This window comes from Canis lupus, chromosome 18 (genome assembly GCF_011100685.1).
Source record: "Canis lupus familiaris isolate Mischka breed German Shepherd chromosome 18, alternate assembly UU_Cfam_GSD_1.0, whole genome shotgun sequence".
Classification (NCBI taxonomy): domain Eukaryota; kingdom Metazoa; phylum Chordata; class Mammalia; order Carnivora; family Canidae; genus Canis; species Canis lupus.
This window is the reverse complement of record NC_049239.1, coordinates 33,475,905-33,500,081: the sequence shown is the minus strand read 5'-3', so window position 1 is coordinate 33,500,081 and position 24,177 is coordinate 33,475,905. Positions and strand designations below refer to the sequence as shown.

The 24,177-nt window shown below is 45.7% G+C and overlaps 1 long non-coding RNA gene across 3 annotated transcripts in view; it reads left to right on the top strand.

The window, feature by feature from the left end:
* LOC100683493 overlaps positions 1–23,055 on the top strand; it is a 31,564-nt gene extending 8,509 nt beyond the window's left edge. For 2 of the 3 annotated variants that reach the window (XR_005373365.1, XR_005373366.1), the window contains exons 2-5: positions 4,524–4,636; positions 13,595–13,713; positions 20,285–20,555; positions 21,395–21,505. This is a non-coding gene — a long non-coding RNA (uncharacterized LOC100683493). Of the gene's footprint in view, positions 1–4,523; positions 4,649–13,594; positions 13,714–20,284; positions 20,556–21,394 lie in introns of all 3 variants that reach the window. The other variant, XR_005373367.1, reaches the window with a different exon arrangement.
* The last annotated feature ends 1,122 nt before the right edge of the window (positions 23,056–24,177 follow it).

Here is a 24,177-nt window from a genome sequence, read left to right as displayed (position 1 = left end):
TTATAAGGGTGATGAAGTTGGGTGGGAGAGACCTTCTGTATATGAAGTAGTCAAGGAAGGCATCGCTGAGGAAGTGACAACTAGGCAGATCTTAAAGATGAGAAAGGGCGAGCCATTCAAGAGGCTGACAGAGAGCATTCCAGGCAGAAGGGCAGAGAAAAATACTCTGTGCCAGAAAGAGCAGGGGATGTTCAAAGACATGAGAAAACAATCAGTGCAACTGGACAGAAGTAAGTACGGGAAGAGGCTTGAGATGAGGTTTGAGAAGTAGGCACGATTCAGGGGGGGACAGAACTGTGAATGCCGTGAGGGAGAATAGATTCTGTGGGTGTAGGCAGATTAAATAAGAGAAAATTTAGGAAGCTGTGCAGTCCTCCGGGTGAAGGATGGCAGTGCAACGGTCTGGATTAAGGCAATGGGAAACGGAGATGAGGAGAAGTGGTCAGTTCCTTGAGATGTTCCTGAAGAAACAACAGAGGGGACATGCTCATGGCCTGAAGAGTACGAAGGCAGTGAGGGATGGGGGTAAAGGGAGGAAACAGAATTCCAATGATCATGGCATTTACTGAAATGGGGATACTTGATAAAGAGGAAAATGGGTTTTGGGGAAAAATCTGATCCCAAAGTTCCTGATCAGTTCAGCTAGAAAACAAATCAACAACAAAAAATGGAATTACTTGACACTGAGTGGTCCAATGACCCGATCCATCCGCTGAACTTGAAGTATCGCATATTATCATACACACGATGTGGTCCTTTCCTGCTTATAGTCTAGTGGAGATGAAGACAGGTGGCCGGGTTCAGGTGAGCGAGTAGTAAGAGTAAACTCTCTCATCTGTCGACCTTGCCTTCTACTTCATGGACAGAACTAAAGCCATCAGAAGAAAACTTCCAGATTCCCACCACAGCATCTGCCAACTGCTGGCACTAGACTCTTGTATTGTGCCCTCCTCTGTCCTGTCACCATTTGAGAATTGTCTGTGCTCCAGTCTAAAGCCAGGTCCTCCACTATGCTCCCCATCCCATCTTTTCTCACTGATTCAGGGACGTTGATCCAATAATTGTCTTCTCCCATTCCTGAGCTATTCTCTTCATCAAACAAACCCACTGCTCGTGCTTCCATCATCAACAAATAATTGCAAAATAAATTTTAAAATCTTTGTTTCGCTTTGACTCTACTCCTATCAGCAAATGTCCCAGTGCATGGCTCTTGTTTTCAGGAAAGCTTCTTGAGAGAGTTGTCTCTTGTTGACATCTGCAATTCCACTCATCATTCCCTTTATTTTTCCTGTGGTCACATGTGTTGGGATATAATTTACCTACTGTGAGATGTATCCTTTTTAAGTGCACATTTTTATGACTTTTGACAAATGTGTAGAGTCATGTAACCACCACCCAAATAAAAAAGATATAACATACCCATTGCCTCAAAAAGTTCCTTTGTGCCTCTCTCTGGTAAATCCCTTCTCTCTATTCCCCTCTAATGACTACTGATCTGGTATTTGTCCCTATATTTTTGCCTCTTCCAGAATGTCATACAAATGGATTCCTGCTAGCCTACAACCTTTTATGTATGGCGTCCTTCTCTTAGCACAGTGCCTTTGAGCTTCATCCATGTTGTTACGTGTAACATCAGCTTGTTCCTTTATATTGCCGAGCAGAGCTCAAGTGTACGAATGTACTACAATTTGTTTATCTGTTAATTAGTTAATAGACATTTGGATTGTTTCCTGGTTTTGACAGTTATGAATAAAGCTTACACAGCATTTACATTTGCAGGTCTTTGCAAACATTCCTTCCTGACTGTGGCTTGCATTTTTATATGTTTAACACTATCTTTTCAAAGAGAAAAAAATTTTTAATTTTGATGAAGCCCAATTTATCCATTTTTTTATGATTTGTGTTTCTTATATCTAAGAAATCTATGTGTAACTCAACATCACAAAGATCACATACTTTCTTCTAAAAATGTTATAGCTTTAAGTCTGACTTTTGTCTACGATACACTCATAATTAGTTTTTGTATATGGAACAAGGAAAAGCAGAAGTTCAATGTTTTTGCATATGGCTGCCCATTAGTTCCCTCAGTGTGTATTTAAGAAGCCTCTTCCTTCTGCACAAACTTTGGCATGTTTGTCCAAAAATCAATTTTACATGGATATATAAGTCTATTTCTAGACCCTCTATTCTGTTCCTTTCTCCATATACCTATCCTTGCCAGGAACACATTGTTTAATTACTATAGCTTGGTAGAAAGCCTTAAAATTAAGTAATGTGAGTCCTCCAGTTTTGTTCTTTTCTTTAAAATTGTTTCAGCAATTCTACATCCTTTGCTACTTAATATACATTTAGAATCAGACTTTTTATATAAAAATAGCCTGCTGGGATTCTGATTGGGATTACACTGTATCTTGTAGATCAATTAGGATGGATGTTGGCATCATAATGAGCCTTCCAATTCATGAGCCTGAGAAGGGTCTGTATTTATTTGAGACCTTATTTAATTTCTCTCAGAGGTGGGTTTTGTTAATTTGCAGCATACAAATCTTGCACATATTTTTTTCAGTAGAGTTCTAAGTATTTCATGTTTGTTGATGTTACTGTAAATAGGATTGGGCTTCCATTTTAATTTTCAGGTGATCTTTGCCGGTATTTAAAAATAAAATTGAGTTTTATATGTTGATCTTGTATCTTATGACCTTGTTAAACTCACTCGTCAGTTTTACTGGTTTTTTTGGTTAGATTCCTTAGGCTTTTCTACGTCCACAATCATGTTGTTAGCAAACAAAGATAGCTTTATTTGTTTCTTTCCAATCGTTACGTCTTTTATAAATTTTTTTATTGCCCTATTTCACTGCCTCCAACATAGTAAAATGTTAAGTAAAAGAAGTTAATAAACATCCTTGCCTTAGTTCTATATTTATTAAAAATCTTGAATTGTTTATGAAAAGCCTTCCCCTCTCCACCAAGCTTCATGCTCAGATGGTTTTCCTGGTGAACTCTAATATTTAAAGAAGAAATGAAAACAATTTTACACAAACCCTTAATCATTGAACATCAAACATTAAGTATGGTACTGTCTGTAGGTACTCAGTAGTTGAAGTTTCCTTCTGTTCTTAGTTTTCTGAACCTTTTAAAAATAATTTTAGGACATTATTTTTCTACATTGATCTAAATGATCATATGATTTCTTATTTTTAGTTTGTTAATTGATTACTTGATTCCAAAAAAGAGAGTTTTGAGCCAAGCTTGCATATCTGAGATAAATCTAACTTGGTAATGATGTATTTAATATCTTTTTATATATTCTGGATATGACTTGCTAAAATTTTACTGAGGATTGTTGTGTTCCTTTGGTCTGTAATTTTCTTTTCTTATAATTTTGTCTTCCTGGTTTTGGTTACCTGGGTAATTCTGGCCTTCATAAATAACTTCAGACATGTTCCTTCTTCTTCTATTTTCTGAAAACATTCATTTAAAAAATGGTTTCATTTCTTCTTTAAGTGTTTAGGAGATTTTACCAATAAACCCATCTGATCTTGGAATTTCTTTGGGAAAGGCTTTAACAATGAATTCAGAGTCTTCTAGGTATATCCCTATGCAGATAAAATGTTTCTTCTTAAGTAATCTATGATAGTTTGTATCTTTTGAGGAATTTATCCATTTCCTTCAACTTAGAGAAAATCAACAAACTCAAAAGTTGTTTCTTTGAAAAAACAGACAAAATTGACACACCTCTACCTCCAATGATCAAGAAGAAAAGTGAGGAAAGACTCAAATCATTAAAGTCAGGAATGAAAGAGGAGATTCAGAATAGCCAGGACAATCTTGTAAAAGAACACACTCTGCCCAATTTCCAAACTTACTAGAAACTATAGTAATCAAGCCCATGTGGTATTGGCATAATGATAGATACATAAATCAATGGAATGGAATTGAGGGTCTAGAAATAGAACTTGACATTTACAGTCAATTTATTTCCAACAAGGATGAAGACAAATCAATTAAGAAAGAATAGTCTTGCAGTGCCTGGGTGGCTCAGTTGGTTAGACAGTTGCCTTCAGCTTGGGTCGTGATCCTGGGGTGCTGGGATCAAGCCCTGTGTTGAGTTGAGCTCCCTGCTCAATGGGGTCCTGCTTCTCCCTCTGCTTGTGTTCTCTCTCCGTAAAATGAATAAATAAAATCTTAAGAAAAAAAGAAAGAAAGAAAGAATAGTCTTTTCAACAAATAGTCCTAGAACAATTGGATATCCCCTTGCCAAAGATTGAAAAATCAATGGTCCAAATGGATTCTTACCTTTCACCTTACACAAAAATCAACTGAAAGTGGATCATAGACCTAAACATACAAAGTCTAAACTACAGGTCTCAAAAACTATACAACTCTGAGATAAATACTTAGAAGTAAATCTTCATGAACTTGGGTTAAATGGCAGTTTCTTAACACCAAAAGCACAAGCAATAACAACAGCAAAATGGAGAAATTGGACTTCATCCTAACTAAAAACTCTTTTTGCTTCATAGGCCACGAAAGTGAAAAGACAACCCACAGAAGGAGAGAAAATGTTTATAAAACATACAGCTGACAAGGGACATGTACCTGAATATATAAAGAACTACAACTCAATGATAAAAAGGTAAATAACAAGGTAAATAACTCAATTAAGAAATGGACAAAGAGTTTGGATAGACATCTCTCTAAAGGAGATAAACCAATGGCTAATGAACACATGAAAGAATGCTCAACATCATGAATCATTAGGGAAGTTCAAATAGAAGTTGGAATGAGATGCCCCTCATATCCACTAGGATAGCTATAATCGAAGAGACAAATAGTAATAAGTGTCGGTGGGGATGTGGAGATATTGGAATCCATATACATTACAGGTAGGAATGTAAAACGATGCACCCACTGTGGAAAACAGTTTGGCACTTCCTCAATAGATTGAACATAGAGTTACTGTACAATCCTACCATATGATACTTGAAGATCCATAACCAAGAAAATTGAAAACATATGTCCAAAGAAAAACTGTATGCAAATGTTCATATCAGCATTTTTCATAGCCTAAAGTGGAAACAACCCAAATCTCCATCAACAGATGAATAGATGAGCAAAATATGACATATCCATACACTGGAATATGGTTCAACAACAAAAAGGAATAAAGTACTGATGTTTCCTACAACTTGAATGAACCTTGGAAACATGATGTTAATTGAAGGAGTCAGTCATGAAATACTACATTTTATATGATTCTGTTCATATGGAATGTCCAGAATAGGCAAACCGTAGAGTCATAAAATAGATTAGTGGTTGCCAGAGTCTGGAAGGGAAAGGACTGCCAGGTAGGAATGGGACTGATTACTTCTGGGCATGCAGTTTCTTTTGATGGAAATGTTCTAAAATTAGATTACTGTGATGGTTGCACAGCTCTTTGAATATGCTAAAAGCCACTACACTTTAGATGGGTAAGTTCCATACTATAGTATGTGACTATCTCAATAAAGCAGTTTAAAAAAAATCATTCTTGACTCCTTACTTTCTTGCACAATCCATGTCGAGCATATAAGGAAATCCTGTTGGCTCATGTATCTTCGAAACAGAATCTGAATCCAACTACCTATTGCCTCTTCCAGTTCTCCTGCCAGGTCTAAGCCACATTGTCTCTCATGAGCTTCTGCAGTAGCCCCTAAGAGATCTCTTTGCTTTATGCTTGTCCTCCTACAATTTAGACACAATAGGCAGTGTAAGCCTTTTAAAATCTAGGTCAGATCATGCCCTTCCTCTGCTCAAAATCATGCAATGGTTAACAAAATCCAGCAGAGGGGAAAACTATAGGTCCAACTGACCTAGAACTCCAACACGTAAACTATAAGAGAAAGAAAAGGCTGAGGAGGACCCGCAGGCTAAAAGTGACTTAAGAGACACGTTAGGATTAAAGTAAGGTGATGAGATGCAAACATAGAGAAACACGTTAGGATTAAACTAACAGAATGAGGTGTAAACATAGAGAAACCCAGCAACTAACCAACAGAAAAGCCAAAGGGTGTTACATTTGTGCAGAGGCAGGGAATGCTGATTGGGACTGAGCCCGTGGAAGCATTTCTGAGGAGACTGGCAGGTATCCTTCTTGACCTGGAAGGTGGTTAAAAGAGTCTAGACCTCATGATAATTCACCAAGCTATACATTTGTTTGGTGTGGGATGCTGTATATTTTATTTTACAACGAAAAGATTAAGAACACAAACTCTGCCATGGTTCCCCCATCTGTTGGTGAAAAGTCGAAGTCTTAAAATAGTTCACAAGGCCACAACAGACCTGACCCATGGCTGCCTCGTGATTCATTCCTTGCCTCCACTATGCCCACCTTGCCTCACAACACTCTAGCCAGCGTCACCCCCCGCCCTTTCTTGAACATTCCAGGCATGTTGCTCCAGCTCTTCCCTCTGGCTAATCTTCTCAACCTCGTCAAGTCTCCTCAGATCTCCTGTTCTTGACGAAGAGTATGAGGAGTACTTTGCGCCCTGTTTTATGCAGCCATCTGCCTCCTTAGCTTAACCCTTTCCTTTTACTGTTTTCTACAATCTCTACCACCTTCTCTTATAAGAAAGGCTTCATTGCTGCTATAAACATCGGGGTTCCCTTTTCTCCGCATCCTCTCCAACATTTGTTGTTTCCTGCCTTGTTAATTTTCCCCATTCTCACTGGTGTGAGGTGGTATCTCATTGTGGTTTTGATCTGTATTTCCCTGATGGCAAGTGATGCAGAGCATTTTCTCATATGCATGTTGGCCATGTCTATGTCTTCCTCTGTGAGATTTCTGTTCGTGTCTTTTGCCCATTTCATGATTGGATTGTTTGTTTCTTTGGTGTTGAGTTTAATAAGTTCTTTATAGATCTTGGAAACTAGCCCTTTATCTGATATGTCATTTGCAAATATCTTCTCCCATTCTGTAGGCTGTCTTTGAGTTTTGTTGACTGTATCCTTTGCTGTGCAAAAGCTTCTTATCTTCGGAGAAGGACAAACATTATATGTTCTCATTCATTTGGGGAATATAAATAATAGTGAAAGGGAATATAAGAGAAGGGAGAAGAAATGTGTGGGAAATATCAGAAAGGGAGACAGAACGTAAAGACTGCCTAACTCTGGGAAACGAACTAGGGGTGGTAGAAGGGGAGGAGGGCGGGGGGTGGGAGTGAATGGGTGACGGGCACTGGGGGTTATTCTGTATGTTAGTAAATTGAACACCAATAAAAAATAAATTAAAAAAAAAAAAAAAAGAAAGGCTTCACCTATTTACTCCGCCCATCTTTGTGGTCGGTCACTCCTCTAAAATATAAGCTCCATAAGAGCTTTATCCACAGATGCATCTTACCTGATAAGGTAAGGCTGAGTCACAGCCTGAGTCGCTTGACTGGTAAAGGTAACACCGAGCCACTTTTAGGTTTACACAACAAAGAAGAAAGCCAATGGAGCCAGTCTTCCATGATTCTCATCCCTATAGACCAAAGAGGACTGATGAATAGAATGTGAACTCTGGGATATGCCATTGCTGAGGACTGGATTCTAGACTGCCCCCAAGTGGTTTTATATTCTGCAGCTCTATTCTGAAGAGGCTATAGCAGGAAGCCCTAAGAGTCATCAGAACCCAAGAGGTGGTCAGAAATGGTCTCACGATAGCCTCCCATAGGAGAGAGAAAGGGGAGGGGAGACAGCCTCTGAGCAGCTCTTTGAAAGCCTCATATGCTCTTGGGTTCCGGGAGGACCACAAGGCCTCCTGTCAAGACCCAGACAAGCTGCAACTGGGGCATGAACCTGCATGGGCTGTGTAAATACATGCAAAGCTGCCTGGGCACCAGGGAGAGCTGTTCTCCTGCAAGCAGACATTCAATAAATATTTATGCAATGAATATGTGAATAGCTGAAACCCACCCTGTAGGATTGACCTATGAGGAAAGAGAACAGGAGATGTGAAAGCATCTTTTTTGTAAGTCCTTCTTTTTTTAAAGGAACAGTGTGGCTCAGAGTGAGGAGCATGTACTCTGGAGCTTGGACTGTCTGGGGCCTAAATGCAGCTTGGCCATAGGGCAGCTGGACAAGCTTGGGCAAATAGGTGTTGTATGAGCGACTGCTACCATCTTTATTCACTTGTATCTTATATTGGAATATAAGACATTTGAAAAGATTTACATTTGAAAAGATTCCTTGGTGCATTTGCTTTCTTTCCACTCCTGCCCTCTACCCCCATGCTTACAGTGGTGCTCCGTATGCCTCGATGAAAATGCTCGGTTTTGCATTGCACTGGAGATTGACTGCAATGATGTTTGATCAGTTATAGAAATCATAGAACCACCTTCTGGAAAGCGGAGAAAAGAAAAATCACTCATATCTACCAAGGCCAGCATAGGACCTGCAGGCATTTTAATATAATCCCTTTCGGTATTCCCCCCATATATATATAATATTTATTGAGGGCCTACCATGTGTGTTATTATTGATCTCCATTTTAAGAAGAGAAAACCGTAACACAGAGGCTTAGTAGCTTTCCCGGGATCACACCTGGTGGGTCACAGCTGGAACTGGAACCTAGGTAGTCAGCTGCCAGTACGTGTTGTGCTATCATAGCAAATGATCAATTTTACATTCTCACAGGAAGCTGTCTTAGTCCACTCAGGTTGCTGTAACAAAATAGAACTGACTGGATAGCTTCTAAATAGCAGGAATTTATTGTTCTGAAGGCTGGAAGTCCAAGGTCGGGGTGCCGGCACGGTTGGATTTCTGGTGAGAACCCTCTTCAGGGTTGTGGCCTACCAACTTACTGTATCCTCCTGTGGTAGAAGGAGAGAGCTAGCCCTCTGGGGTTTCCTCTATAAACACACTGATCCCATTCACGAGGGCTCTGCCCTCATGAACCAAGCACCTCCCTGAGTCTGCACCTCCCTGAGTCTGCGCCTCCTGATACCACCACACTGGGGTTAGGATTTCAATGTATGACTTTGGAGCTGGGACACTGTTGGAGGAGGTCACGGAGAGGAGGTGACCACAGGTAGACCTGTGTGAGTGGGACCGGAGCAATCAGAGGCTTCTTATCCCCTTCCCTGTACTTGGAATATATGTTCTGCCCAACGGTCCCACACTAGGAGCTGTTTCAAGGACACAGCCTTGAGATATAGTGATGTGTTGTTGAGACCATCTGAACTGTGTGCAAGATGGAATCCTGTTAAGGCCTCTGCATAAACTTTTACGGTTCTGTGAGGTAGGTGCGGAGAGCTACTCGTCTCGTAGCCACCCAAGACAAGCCTCCACCCTAAGTTCCCTTGCATATCACACCTGCCGCCTACCAATTTGGAGTGTCTGCCTCTTTCTTCCATCTCTCCCCGAGCTCCGTATACAAGAGACAGTTTCAAATTTCTCCCAGGAAGCTCCTGAGGTTGGGTACCAACAGACACAAGCATTCAGACTAGAGCAAAGGCAAGAATCCCTTTTATGTAGAAACATGATCATAAGTATTCGTTTTAATGTCCATCATGTGGCTCTATCATGGGTTCCTTAATCACCTCCCCTACTTTGGAATACTTACGTTGTTGTAAAATTTTCACTTTTATAAACAAGCTGAGATAAATATCTTTGTACACAAAGTTGTTTCTGTGTTTAGGATTATTTCCCAGAAGTGCAGGTACAAGGTCAAAGCTAAGAACACGTACTTGGCTCTGGATCCTATCGCCCACGATCCTATCGTGGTTTTCCAATCGGGTCCACTTCCTGTCAGTAGCCAACAGCTTCCTGACTCAGCCTGGGTGTCCTCCTCCACGGGGAGCTGCTGGGTGGACCCCAGGAAGCTCTATTTTTACCAGCCCTCCTGGTGATTCTAATGCTGGCCAATTGTGGGAATGTTTTACCCACCCAGTGTCTTCCCTTTCCAAGCGAACACTTTGGATTTTATGAGTTGATTCTTCACCACAACCTTCAAAAATAAATCCGTGATAGTGCCTCCAATTAAACCACTTTGGTTGCAGACACTAATTCATTCAACAAATGCAGTGAATGTATACGGGTGCTGACCTAGGTGCTGGACATACAGGGGTGTACAAGACCACGTTCCCACTCCCATGGGGCTTACCTTGGGGTATGGCTTGGCAAATAACATATGAGAAAACAAAGGAAAAAAGCTGAGTGAAATCAGTCAAACAGAGAAAGGCAATTATCATATAGTTTCACTCATATGAGGAATATAAGAAATAGTGCAGAGGATCATAAGGGAAGGGAAGAAAAACTGAATGGGAAGTCACCAGAGAGGGAGACAAACCATGAGAGACTCTTAACTGTCAGAAACAAAGTGAGGGTTGTTGAGGGGCAGGTTGGGGGGGGAGGGTGATTGAGTGATGGGCATGAAGGAGGACTGGGTGTTATATAAGACTGATGAATTGGGACGCCTGGGTGGCTCAGCGGTTGAGGGTCTGCCTTCAGCTCAGGGCGTGATCCCAGGGTCCCAGGATCAAGTCCCACGTCGGGCTCCCTGCATGGAGCCTGCTTTTCCCTCTGCCTGTGTCTCTGCCTCTCTCTTTCTCTCTCTTTCTCTCTCTCTCTCTCTGTGTCTCTCATGAATAAATACATAAAATCTTTAGAAAAAAAAGACTGATGAATAAACTACATCTGAAACTAATGACATGCTCTGTGTTGGCTAACTGGATGCATATGTGAAAAGGGAAGGAGGCCATTTCAGAGAGCGAAACGTGCCGTGGAACTCCCAAAATGAACTCATGGGATAGATAGCGGCTTGGGGGACGTGGGAGGCACGTACTTTATACACAGTGGTCAGAGATGACACTCTGTGAGAAGATTGACGAGCAGACCTGCCAGGAAGCATTCTGAGCACGAAGAGCTGCAAACTTGAGATGTCTGAGCGACAGAAGCAAAAGGCCAGCTTTTCTCTACCTAGGAGCAAGGGAGGCGAGGGAGGGGCAGACGATGCAGGGCTTGTAGGCCTTGTAAGAGGTGACTGCGCTTGCAGTCAGGACATGCGACATGGTGCGGTTGAAGCAGGGGGATGACGTGCCAAGATGCACATGAATAAAGGGCCCCTCCAGCGCATGGTGGCAGGAGGATGGGGACAGGGCAAGTGACAATAAAGAGATTATCCAATTCCAGGCAGGAGAGGCTGGTGGTTTGTCCTAGAGTAATGGTACTAGGGATGCAGAGAAGTGTAGAGACCCCAGCTGTGTTTGGAGGCGGGTGGATTGGGACCCTCCACACAAGAGCTAGTATTTCACATAACTTTTAGTTAAGAGCAGTCATTAAAGGAAATCCCCTGGATGAGCAGATTGAAGCAGGTGGTCTTGGCTTCTAGCTCCGGCCCTCTGATTACCCAGCCAGGTGACTGCGAGCAAGTCACGTTATCACTCCTGGCCTCACTTTTTGGGTTTGAAATAAACGTGTAAGATCACTTCAATTTCTAACACTGTCCTATAGATTTTTAAAACGATTTTATTTATTTGAGATAGAGACAGAGTGAGAGAGAGAGCCCGAGTAGGGGGGGGGGGCGCAGAGGCATAGGGAGGGCCAGGAGCCTGAGGCAGGGCTCCATCCCTTGACCCCGGGATCATGACCCGAGCCAAAGGCAGGCGCTTAACCGACTGAGCCACCCGGGCACCCTCATCCTATAGATTTTTTTGATGTAATGCTCTCTACATAGCTCTTCCTTGCACAAGGATTTGCTGAATGCCTACTGCGCACCGGCGTTGTACTAGGTGTCGATGCATCTGTTAGACACTCAGTGTCCTCTGGGGAGCTGCCAGGCTGGGAGAGGCAGCTGCTGGTAACAAATAATTGTGCAAGGAAGTGGTTACTAGCTGTTGTGGTCAGAAGTACTAGGGAGAGTGACAGGGGACACAGCTTGATTGGCCTTCCCGCTGCGGTGGTTGGTGCGGGCGCCGTCTGTTGAAGGCAAATCAAAACCCTCATAGGCTGTGTCCTGTGAACTTGGGCTTGCAAGGCCTGGTCATCTTCATGGTCACAGACAAATGATTCCAGCGCAGGCCTGTCCCAGGGGCCGCACGGCTCTGGGTACATTTCTCCCTTGAGGTCTGCTAGTTCTACTTCGGCAAAGCTGAACTTTTTTCCTAGAATTGAATGTCATCGGGGGCATATCTATGGCCGGATGTCATGATCCCCCAGAGTGAAGCAGGCATCTGGTGACACACCAGGCACCCCGTTCTCTCTCTCTGCCTCTGCCTAGGGTTCTGGGAGGGAAGGCCAGTGGCCGACACTGCTGGCACTGGATTTGGACTATCCAGTTAGAAAATAGGCACCCTTCTTCATTGCCACTCTCGAGGATTATGTCAGGAATGAGTCTCTGCAGTGAGAGGCAGAGATAAGCATTTCAAGTTGCTCTGGGTTGTTTTTGAAAGTGATTAATTCAGTTTCTCCATCTGCCCACCTCTCCCCACTCAAGGGTCACACAAAGACACAGAAACACGGTCGACCTTGGGGCGAACGTCCTGTCTGCCTCGGCAGAAAGGGACCACGCTGCTTTCTTTCTCTTTGGAGGATTCCAGATAAACTCTCACTCTGGATGGGAACAGGGTATTAGAATCCCAGTAATACGGTGGAGGGAGAAGAAGCCCTTTTTGGGGGCTGAAAGAAGGATGACTAGGTCTCTGTCTCCAGGACTCGCCCCAGGGAATCAAGAAAAGACCACACAGCCCATAAGGAGGTGCCCTGTTCTCCAACTGTTCTCTAGTCAGGAATGCTGGAGTCATTTTTTAAAATCCATCATTATAGGGGCACCTGGGTGGTTCAGCAGTTGAGCATCTGCCTTTGGTTCAGGGTGTGATCCTGGGGTCCTGGGATCGAGTCCTGCATTTGGCCCCCCACTCAGTGAGGATTCTGCTTGGCCCTCCCCCTGCTTGTGCTCTCTCTCTCTCTCTCAGAGGTGTGCACAAAAATAAATAAAATATTTATTTAAAAAACTGAGACATTAATCAGCAGATAACATTATATTAGTTTCAGGCATACTTGTCATCAGCTTTTAAATTAAAAAAAAAAATGACACTGATGTAAGTAATGGGCATAGCACAGGGTCTGAGCTCAACGACTGAGGTCACGGCCTAACCATGACAATGTCCCCAGGAATCTGTTTCTGACCGTTGCCGCTGCCCATTGGGGGCTGGTCTCGTCACCAGCTACTGAGCACCTAGAAAGAGCAGCAGACAAGAAGCAGGAGATCTGCTGCCCCTTTTCTCTGTGACCTTGGCCAGGTCATTACATTTGAAGACCCAGGACCCGAAAATGAAAAAATTTAATAAAACAAACTCTAAGATCCTAATTAGCACTTTATCATTTTTCAAGAGGGCTCCTATTAGTCCCTGGAAGGAAGGCCGAAGCTCCAAATTACTGGTGTGCTTTGTGGGGTTTTCTTTTCCCTTCCAGCATCTTCCTGCCACAGCTCCCGCCACCACCCCGTGCTTTCCCTGGTGTTCCTGGTAGGAGGGGAACCTGCTCGTGGCACCTGCCCATGCAGCAGTCTACCCACTGAACATGGGTGGTTGGAGCCACTCGGGAGGACACTTGTCCCGGCTCCCTCTCTTTGCAGATGAGGAAGCCAAGGTCCAATGATGTGAAGGGCTCCACCCACTGTCGCACAGCTGTGGGTCCCAGAGCTGGACTGGAACCTGCTTTCTCTTACTCTGTTTGCTTCTTCTCTCCTACTGGGTAAGTAGTAGCGCACAAGGTAGGTCCAGGTGACCCTTGGACTCCTAGCACGAAGAGCCTTGCTTGGAATCAAATGACCCAAGAAAAGGCAGTTGTCCCTTTGCTTCCAATGAGGCCAAAACATGAAAACTAGGAGACCTGTGTAGGGGCACCTGGGTGGTTCTAACTCCAGCTGGCTGCGTGTTTTGAGTGAACTACCTAATTGCTCTGTGCCTTTACTCCACCCCAACCCCAGCTACTCTGAAAGCTTGACTTCCGCCCACCTTACTAGTCATTATACAAAGGGCCCTAAGGGGACAAAGCCTTGTTTTAAGGATGAAGCCACTCAGAGGGATAGTTCAGCCCCTGACTTCTACGGGGGAAACTGAAGCTTTCTGCTCAGTGCCCAGAGTTTCATGCTCAGCTTTGGAGTTTTCTCTTCCAGTGAGTGAACAAGGCCCACTTAGAAACCCGAACCTACCCACCAGCCCCTGGGGTCGAGTCCCGACCCCTGGGTCCGTGCGGCCGAGAGAGGAAAGTGCCTGCCTCCAGACTCAATGGGCCCATTATGCTCAGCTCCTTCCCTAGCAGAACACTGTGTCTTTGAGGGCCTGGGAGCAACTGGTCCTACCTGTTTAGAGTCAGTACATTCTGTTTGCTGGAGGGATGAAGGGTAGAGCGGCACACACCACATCTCATGGTCTTAAATGCCATTTCAAGTTAATTATTACCACGTACAGTAGTACTGTACAAACTCCCCACACACCGAGCGCCCTGCCCATGGGAGGCTGGCGGGTAGCACATAAGGGGGTCATTGTGTGCGCCGGGGAGGGAGGGCGAGGTGCCTACGGATGGGTGCCAAGCGTGGTCTCCTAGCTCACACACTCAGGGAGCGGGGAGGCTGGGACACCGTGCACCTATTTTCTCATTTCCTAAGACAATCTATTTACCTTCATTATTGACATTGGGGTACTGTTACCGAAAGTGGAATTTGTGTCATTCGGTAAAATACCCAATCAGCCTAACCTGACATTACAGCACGTCAACCGGATCCCACACACAAAAACAGTCCCCGTCCCTGGCCAGAACCGGTTCTTTTGTAGCCAGAGCCATCCTCCTCCAGCTGGGGAGTCGTGTGGGCCTGCCTGCAGACTGACGGTTGGTTGGAGGGAGGGTGTTTCTAAACACCTGAAAGACTGCAGTTGATGGCTATCAAGCCCCAACCAGCCTCTTCTGTCTGCCAGAGACAAAGCAAGAATGTTCCCCTCCTGAGGTCTCAGTTTACAGGCTTGTCACATTGATAATTAGGCAAGGCTCGCCACCTGCACTCCTGTTTAGAGGTTCCTCCCCAGACAGTCCTGACATCGCCTTTAATCAGCCCAGCTGTGACTCCACCTGTTTCCACTGCCACCTCCAGACAGAGGGGATTGCTCTAGGGCCAGAAGGCTATGAACTGGGCCGACTTTGTGGGACAGCACAACCAGTTGGATAATCTGATAAGACCAAGAAGGATAATCCTTTCCTGTCCTCCTAGGAGAATCAAGTCCCTCAAGCCTGAAATTCCATCTTTAGTGCACACTTTGTGCTGAGCATTACCCTCTGTGATAATCCTCATTTCAAGTAAAAAAAAAAAAAAAACCCTCTAGGAGGGCAGGAATATAAATTTTTAGCATTGCAATACATTGATCAGACTGGGAAAGGTAACGTGAAAATCTTGGGTGTTGGAGGTGCGGGGAGGGAGTTCAAGAAGTTGATGTACGCTGAGTGCTAAAGAGGAGTCATGGCACCCAAGGCACAATGAGAGTGTTTCCTGAGGGGCCAGAGTTACAGGTCCTTGTTTCCTCTTCCCCCTGAGAGAGACAGAAAAACAATTTTTTTAAACCCATAGACTTCCATGCATATGAATTCACAGTGACTGTTGTGGACACTGTTGTTTGGCCATCCAACAAAACAACATTCCCTTTTCTTTGGGGGACCATTCTTTCCATCTTTTACGTCTATGTGGTTCAGGGAAAGCTGACTTCACCCCCACACTTCACCCCTTTAGGCCTGGACCTCCACATTGTCGTACCCCATAGTCCTGCTGGCTACCGTCACTGTTACATGGACCAACAGGCATGTGGTCTGTGCTAAACCATTTAAACTCAAATGTAGGGCTTTTACTGAAACTACTGGGGAAGGAACCACCTCTCTGCTGGTCGTGCTAAGCTGATGGAACAGAAGCCAGCTAGTGATCTTATGATGACACATGAGGTATGTGCCCATTGGGAGTGAAACCAATTCAGAGGAGGATGGAATCAAAGCTTTAGAGAGCCACACTGCTTATGATAGCATTCGCACACCTGGCTCTCACTGCACCTGCAGCCAGCACAACCTCAGACTTTTCGGTTGCTTGAGCCAAAAAACGTCTGCCTCTTTCTTAAGCCAGTTTGAGTTTCTGATGCAACAGAACAAGTTCTAAGTATAACACAGACTTTATCGTATGGCTCACAATGCTGCTAGTCCTCAGCTGGTGGCACCCTCCTTCTCCACCTGATTCTGCTGCATTCTAGTGAATTTGGCTCAAACCTGGGCCTTGGTGTGGTCATCAGTTAACTGGGGGGTGATAACAGGACAGATAGAAAGGAGGGAAAGAGAATCACTGGTACGGAAGAACTTTGCTTTCCTGGGAAGGAACAAGCTGTAGAAATCCTCAGTCTTAAGTGACAAAGGTGGACTCCCCATCTTGTCCCAGGAGAGGATTCTGGAGCTTTGCTACTTGACGTGAGATCCCTGGACCAGCAGTGCATGCAGCACCTGAACTTGTGAGAGCTAAAGAATCTCAGCCTTATCCCGGACCCACGAATCAGAATGTATGTTTTCACAAGGGGTGAACATAGGTGATTGGGGTGATTGGTTAGTGTAGGAAAGGCAGGGAAGCACTGCTCAAGAGACTCCAGAAAGCCAGGGCCCCCAGAAACGTTGTACCCATTTCCTATGCCAGGGTCCCATGCCTAGTCTCAGCTCCCTCACTTTCAGAAAGTGAAAAAAATACTTGTCCCTTCAATCCCCACGTTTCACAGAGGGGTAAACGAAGGCTGAGGAGCACAATGACTTGTCCAGGGTCAGAATCAGCTGCTCAGTCAGATGAAAAGCATGTGTTCTGAAAATCTTGGTGACCTTGGGTTAGGCAAAGATTTTGATGCAATACCAAGCAAGATCTATCAACAAAAAAATAGATTAAAAAATACAAAATTAAAACCTTGTACTCTTCAAAAGATACTATTAAGAAAATTAAGACAGTGTGTACTGTGGTAGAAAATATTTGCAAAACACATGCTTGATAGAGGGCTTTTTTATCCTTTCAAACTCAACATTAGGAAAACAACCCATTAAAAATGGCAAAAACTTTTAAAAATAGATGACTTCACAGAAAAAAAATTATACCGATGGCAGATAACCACAGAAAAACATGCACAACGTCTTGAGAGGTTAGGGAAGTGTACATAAAACCACAATGAGATACCTGTACATACCTACTAGGTTGGCAAAAACAAAACAACGGACAGCACCAAGTTCAGCGAAGAGATCGCAAGAAACTAAGATGTTCACACGTGGCCAGCAAGATGGCAAAAATGGAACAGCCACTTGGGAAACAATTTGGTAGCTTCTTACAAATGCCAACAGATATGTATCGTAGGACTAAGAGGTTCCATCCCTAGGTGTTTATCCAAGAGAAACGAAAACTTACATTCACGTGTGGAACAAAAAAAATGTACATTGTGAACATTTATGGGGGCTTTTGTTGCAACAACCAAACTGTGGAAATAACCCGAATCTCTTTCCACTAGAGCCTGGATAGATGAACTGTGGTATATCCACAAAATGGAATATTCCTCAGCGATAAAAAGGAATGGGGTGGGAGGGTGGGGAAGGACCACGGGCGCATCTCAGAAGCATTGTCCTGAACCAAGAAAGCTAGACTCAAGGCTATGTCCTGCATGATCCCACTCACAGGACCTTGTAGGAGAAGCAGATCTATAGGCATGAAAATCCCATCGGCGAGTGCCAGGAGCTGAGGTGGACAGGGGTGATCATCAAGTGGCCACGTTCCTTGCTAGGGCCACCATAACAGAGTGCCACCAACCGGGTGGCTTAAAAGACAGAAATTAACTGTCTCACGGGTCTGGAGACCAGAAGTCTGCAGTCAAGGTGCTGGCCGGGCTGTCCTCCCGAGGGCTGAGAGGGGAGGACTGCGCCAGGCCTCTCTCTTTGGCTTGCATTTGGCTGTCTTCGTGTCTACACGGCCCTCTCTGGCTGTGTGTGTGTCTCCAGGTTTCTCCTTTTTGTAAGGACCAGTCATGTTGGATTAGAACCCACTCTGAAGACCTCATTTGAACTTGATTACTTCTGTAAAGACCCGATTTCCACTTAAGATCACAGTCTGAGGCACCGGGGCTTAGGAGCTCATCATATGAATTTTGCAGGGATGCAATTCAACCCATGACAGGGGCACAAGGGAACTTTGGGGGGCTGTGGAACTGTTGCGTGTTTTAATCGTTGGGGGGGCCTCAGGTACGTATGCATTAGTCTAAACGCCTAACACTGCACCCCGACAAGGGTACATGTGACTGCATGTAACAGAATTTAATTTTTAAAACTAGAAAAAATAAAACAGATCTACCAGGTTTTTCTTCAAAAGATTATTGCTCTTCCCATCTACCATCCCGCCCTGACTCTGCTGTGTTCCAGGCATCTGTGGTGGTGAGGAGTTATCTTTTTTTTTTTTTTAAGATTTTATTTATTTTATTCATGAGAGACACAGAGAGAGAGGCAGAAACATGGGCAGAGGGAGAAGCAGGCTCCATGCAGGGAGCCAGATGTGGAACTCGAACCCAGGACCCCGGGATCACGCCCTGGGCCAAAGGCAGACGCTCATCCACCGATCCTCCGGGGCGCCCCAAGGATTATCTTTTCAGAAAAGATTATTTCCCTGCTGTGTGTGTTCAGCCACATGCGGCCTTCCAGCAGAGCACGAGGAGCCCAGCAGGTGGAATGGCCCAGTTAGCATTGCCCATCGGGAGTGGGATGAGGTAAGGAAGGTGTGGGCTGGCTGGGGAGATCTGGTTTGGGACCTGGCGAGGTTAGCGGGAGCCGGGCTCCCCTACCGGCAAGAGGCTGCACCTTGGGCCCACAAGTCTGGGGGGCTTCCGAGGCCACTCGAGGACACCTGCCGGCGGCCCCCGGACACCAGGGAGGAACACACAAGGAGGCCTCACGTTCGCAGGAGGGGCAGGGGCAGTGGACTTGGCACCACACGGCTGGGGGGTAGGGGTGCGGGGACAGGTTAGAGACGCACACACACCTTGTTTCACGACGGAGGGCGAGGGTTCCAAGAGGTGAGAGCTAACAGCCTTGGAGCCCTTCCCAGCCCACCCCTGGCAGCTGCCCCTGCGCACCCCACCCCCGCGCGCGTGTCTGTGTGTGGGGGGGGGCGTGGGTGTGTGTGTAAGACCTAAGCCACGGCATACAGGGATGCCTGGAGAGGAGAAGCCATGTTTCTGGAAGGATCTAGAGCAGAGTACAGCCTAGGCTGGTTCCCCAGCCCCCTGCTTTCAGGGAAGGTGCTCTCTGGGTAGTCAGATCCTCCTGAACTCCCCAACTTCGCCAGTCTACACCGGGGCGTGTGGGGGAGCCTGGGGCCCGAGGCCTCTGGGCCCCACAGCGAACCAGCTGGGAGGGAGGCAGCTGGGGAGCCCACCTCCTCAAGGGGCGCAGCCCCAGGGCCCCCAGAGCAGCCAAGGGACCCGGAGGCCCTGCCACCTGCCGTGGGCCCCTGGCCTCTCTCGGGGGGAGCCCGCCGTCTTGCTAACCTCGTCAGCCTTCTCGGGCCTGGGGCTGCTCCCTCTGCCTCCGGTCGGCCTGGCCCCCGATCTCTTGTCCCTTTGGGTTTTCACTGCTGGTGCTTTATTATTACTTTTTTAATCTCCTGATTTGTATTTCCCCTGATTTCATTTCCGAAGCTGAAACCAAAAAAAGCCTTCTGTTTCTCTGGGCTTAGTTTTCTTGTCCATAAAGTGGGGGTTGAGGAAGGGGGTTTCTTTCCATCAGTTCTGTGTCCAAAGAGCAGGAGGTTTGGACTCAGAGGGTCTGAGTTTTCAAGGTATTTTTTTCCTGTCCATATTTATGGACCACCAGGGACCACGTGCCACACTCTTCCTCACCGAGTCTTCATAACCCTTCGGGGCACTATCGTTACCCACCCCCCCTTTACACAGGAAGCAACTGAGATCAACCTCCCAGGTGTCCCCCCTCAGCACACAGCCTGTCCCAGGTGGCAGGCAGGCCGGCAGGGTTTGAACACCAGGGTTCATACTCTTTTTCCCCCTCAGCTTTACTGACACGGAAGGTTGTATAAGTTCAAGGTGTGCAACGTGCTGGTTTGATACGTGTGCATGCTGTATCCGCGCTGCCAGAGCGAGCGCAGACATCGGTGCATATTGTGAAATGATCACAATGAGTTTAGTTGGCATCCATCACCTCACATAGTTCCATTTGGTTTTTTTTTGGGGGGGGGGGGTGAAAACTCTTAAAAAATCTACTCACTTAACAGCTTTCAAGTGTCCAACACAGTCTTGGGCCCTGTCGTCACTGCGCCACATCAAAGACACATCCACTCCCCCACGTTCACTGCAGCAACGTTGGCAGGATCCCAGACGCGGACACAGCCGAAGTGCCCATCGCTGAACGTGAATGGATAAAGGAAATGTGATAACACGGTGGGATGGCGTAGTGGAATATAACGGAATATTACTTGGCCACATAAAAGAAGGAAGTCTTGTTGTTCGGGACAACGTGATCGGAACTCGAGGGCATCGTGCCGGGTGAGATAAGTCAGACAGAGAAAGACAAGTGCTCTACCATCTCCACCTGCAGAGCCTAACAAATCCAAACTCCTAGAAACAAAGCAGATTGGTGGTTGCCAGATGCAGGGGTGGGGGGTCGGGGAAAGGGTGGCCAAGAGTACAGGTTGCAGGGTTCCTGCTCTTAGCCACCCCACGAAGTCCAGACCAGTTATAGGTCTCTTTTGCTGTGTGGCCGCTGATGCATCGTTTGGACTCTCTGGGCTGAACTCTTCTCATTTGGCAAATGGAGGCGTTGTAGGGTTCCTGCCAGAAATACTGAGCCGCTGTGGTGCAAGCCCTTTAGGGGTTAAAGCACCCACAAGAGCTCTCTGCTCATGCTTACCTGTTCCCTTCGCTTGTCTCCATGTCGGGGCCTTCTACACAGAGAAGAGCCAAACGTTTGGGGCACTGATCACACACCAGCACTGGGCACACTTTGTTTTCCCTGCCTTTCATTTAACTTCACAAGAAACCTGGAAGGCAGGGGCTACGATTCTCTTCACTCCACAGGTGAAGCTGACGCACAGAGAGGTTGAGAAGCCTGCCTAAGGTGACACAGAGAGTTAGCGGGGGGGCCGGCACTCAAAATGAGGTCTGTGTGACCTCATTCTGTTGACCTCATTCTGTTGACCCAACGATGCTGTCACACCAAGACTGGCACTAGGGTGAGGGCAGGGAGGAGACTGTGTGGCTGAGATTGGAGGCATCTTGTAAGCTCTGCCCATAAGCAAGGGCAAGAATTTAAGTTAGGAAGACATTCCCACGTTTTATTTTTAATAACCTGTCACCTCTCTCTGTTCGTCTGTGCTATTGGTTAGTGGACTTCTGCAAATGTCCAGGTACCAGTCATGCGACTCTTACGTGAGACTCTGGGTGTGCACATCCACATGTATAAAGACGGAGAAAATAAAACAAGGTACGGCATTGCTCATAGCTTTTCATCTATTTCTGAGTCAAAAACAAGACTGTAAGTACTGCTGTGCTCGATTTAGGTGTGAGCCCTTCACTCTCAAATCCCTGCTTGGTACTTTGCATTGCCCTGGGCAAAGACAAGGTCCTTCGTAAATTGTTCTGGGTAGCTTGAGTTTTTTCTAACCTTTCTTTCCAACCACCAAGGATCTGAGTTACCTCCATCCTGGAAAGGGAAAAGGCAGAGCCAGGGGGATGGCCTAAGAGGAGCAGTGTGATGGGCTCAGCGGGCCTCACAGACCCATGATGCTAGGGGCATGGGGTGGGAGGGAAGGCACAGGGCTGAGTGGGAAGGGGCAGGGCTTCCCCCCACCCCATCATGACATAAGATGGATAAGTCTACCATCCATACCTGGCCAGCCTGCCCTTGGAAGGGCCTCTCCAACCCCTGCCTCATCTTTCAACTTCCAATACTCCACTGACTTCCCATGAGACCTTCCTCCCTATCACCTAATTTCTGCTAAGATGTCTATCCATAAATTGCCTTACGTGGACTGGCTGCCTGACTGTATTGGAATTTCAATCCAAGATCTTTGGAGATCCAGGACAATCAGTCATGGAACTACAGTCTCTCAGAAGGGAAGGGCTGAGCTATCACCGAATCCAGAGGGGACAGGTTCTCAGGTCTGGGGCAGGCAGGTAAATGCAGATGTCCCAAGCAGGCACATGACCTAGGGGTGGTGACCAGGTAGGCCAGCAAGGACAGCCTTGCCTCCTCTAAAGACATCCAAATTCCAGCTTTTGAAGACACTCTTCAGGCAGAAAGAAAAACAAAACAAAACAAAACAAAAAAAACCCAGAAACACCAGCAGAGTGAAATAAGGAAATAGGAAAAGCTACACTTTAAATGCCATGTGGTGTCCTGGCTGGGATCCTGGAACAGAAAAGAGACATTCGTGGAAAAGCAGTGAGGTGCACATGAAGCCTGCAGTTTAGCTTCTAGTAGTGCACCAATGTTAATGCCTTCGTTGGCAAGTGTACCGTGATTGGTGTGAGATGTTAATGATAGAGGGAGTTGGGTCAAGGGTACCTGGGAACTCTCTTGTTCTATCTTTGCAACTTCTTTTGTAAATTAAAATTATTCCAAAATGATGTTTATTAAAAACAAAAACAAAAACAAAAAAAAACCAGCTACCTCCATAGGGGAGATCTCTGATTACAGTACCTGTCGCTTATTCACTGTGTCTAAGAGCTTTGTGTATACTATTCCGTGGGATCCTTGTGACAATTCTATCAGAGTTATCCTTGTGACAATAATTTTTGTCATCCTTTTCATCTACGAGGCATCTAAGGCACAGGCAGGTTATGTATCTTGCCCAAGGTCACATAGTGACCCTGCGGCAGAGCCAGGCTTCTATTCCGATGCACAGTATATTTCTCCCAACCAGCCCACCTGCGGGATTGTAAACAGGCTTGTCAAGATCAGAGGCTCACTGGGGATCCCTGGGTGGCTCAGTGGTTGAGCGTCTGCCTTCAGCTCAGGGCACGATCCCTTAGAGTCCCAGGATCGAGTCCCACATCTGGCTTCCTGCAGAGAGCCTACTTCTCTGCCTATCTCTCTACCTCTCTCTGTGTATCTCTGGAGAATGAATAAATAAAATCTTTACCAAAAAAAAAAAAAAAAAAAAAAGATCAGAGGCTCACTAGTATTACTCACTAGTGTCAACTTGTAACAAAGTCGCAGGGCAGGACTGCAGGGAGGTGAGTGAGACACCTCCTCAGGTGCAAAGTGGTAAGAGCTCTACTACCTTCCCCATTAGGTTGGCTACTGCTTAAAAAAATAAAAAAAGAGAGGAACAAGTGTCAGGGAAGATGAAGAGAAATTGAACCCTTGTGCTCTGGGGGTGGGAGTGTAAGCTGGGGCAGCTGCTCTGGAAAACAATATGGCGGCTCCTCAAGAGATGAAGGAGAATCACCGCATGATCCAGCAATTCCTCTTCTGGGTATCTACCAAAAAAAAAAAAAAAAGAATTGAAAGCAGGATCTCAAGCAGATATTTGTACACCCATGTTTATAGCAGCATTATTTTCAAAAGCTAAAAGGTAGAAGCAACCCTAGTACCCATGGATAGATCCATGGCTGCACAGATGTGGTAAACACACACACACACACACACACACACACACACACACACACACAGTGGAGAATTGCTCAGCTTGAAAAGGAAAGACGTTGTCACAAGTGCTACCCCATGATGAACCTTGAGGACGTCGTGCCAAGTCACAAACAGAAGTACCATATGATGGACTCCACTTCCGCGGGGTATCTCCAGTTGTCACGTTTATAAAGACAGAACGAATGGCGGCTGCCAGGGGCTGTGGGGAGGAGGGGTTGGGGAGTTGCTGTTCAATGAGTATATAGCGTTTCACTTTGGGAAGATGGAGACTTCTGGAAACGGGTGGCACTCTTAGTTTTACAACAGTGTGAATGTGTCTAATGCCGCTGAGCACGTAAGCTTACACTTACACTTACCAATGCTTCAGACACTAAATTCTATGTTATGACTCTTTTGCCACAATTTAAAATATAATAGTCGTTTAAGGGGCACTGAAAACCTTGGTCATCAAGGTAATATTCCAATGCAATATTTTTAAAACTAAAAATTAATGTAAAAAAAAAGTCCGAAAGGAAA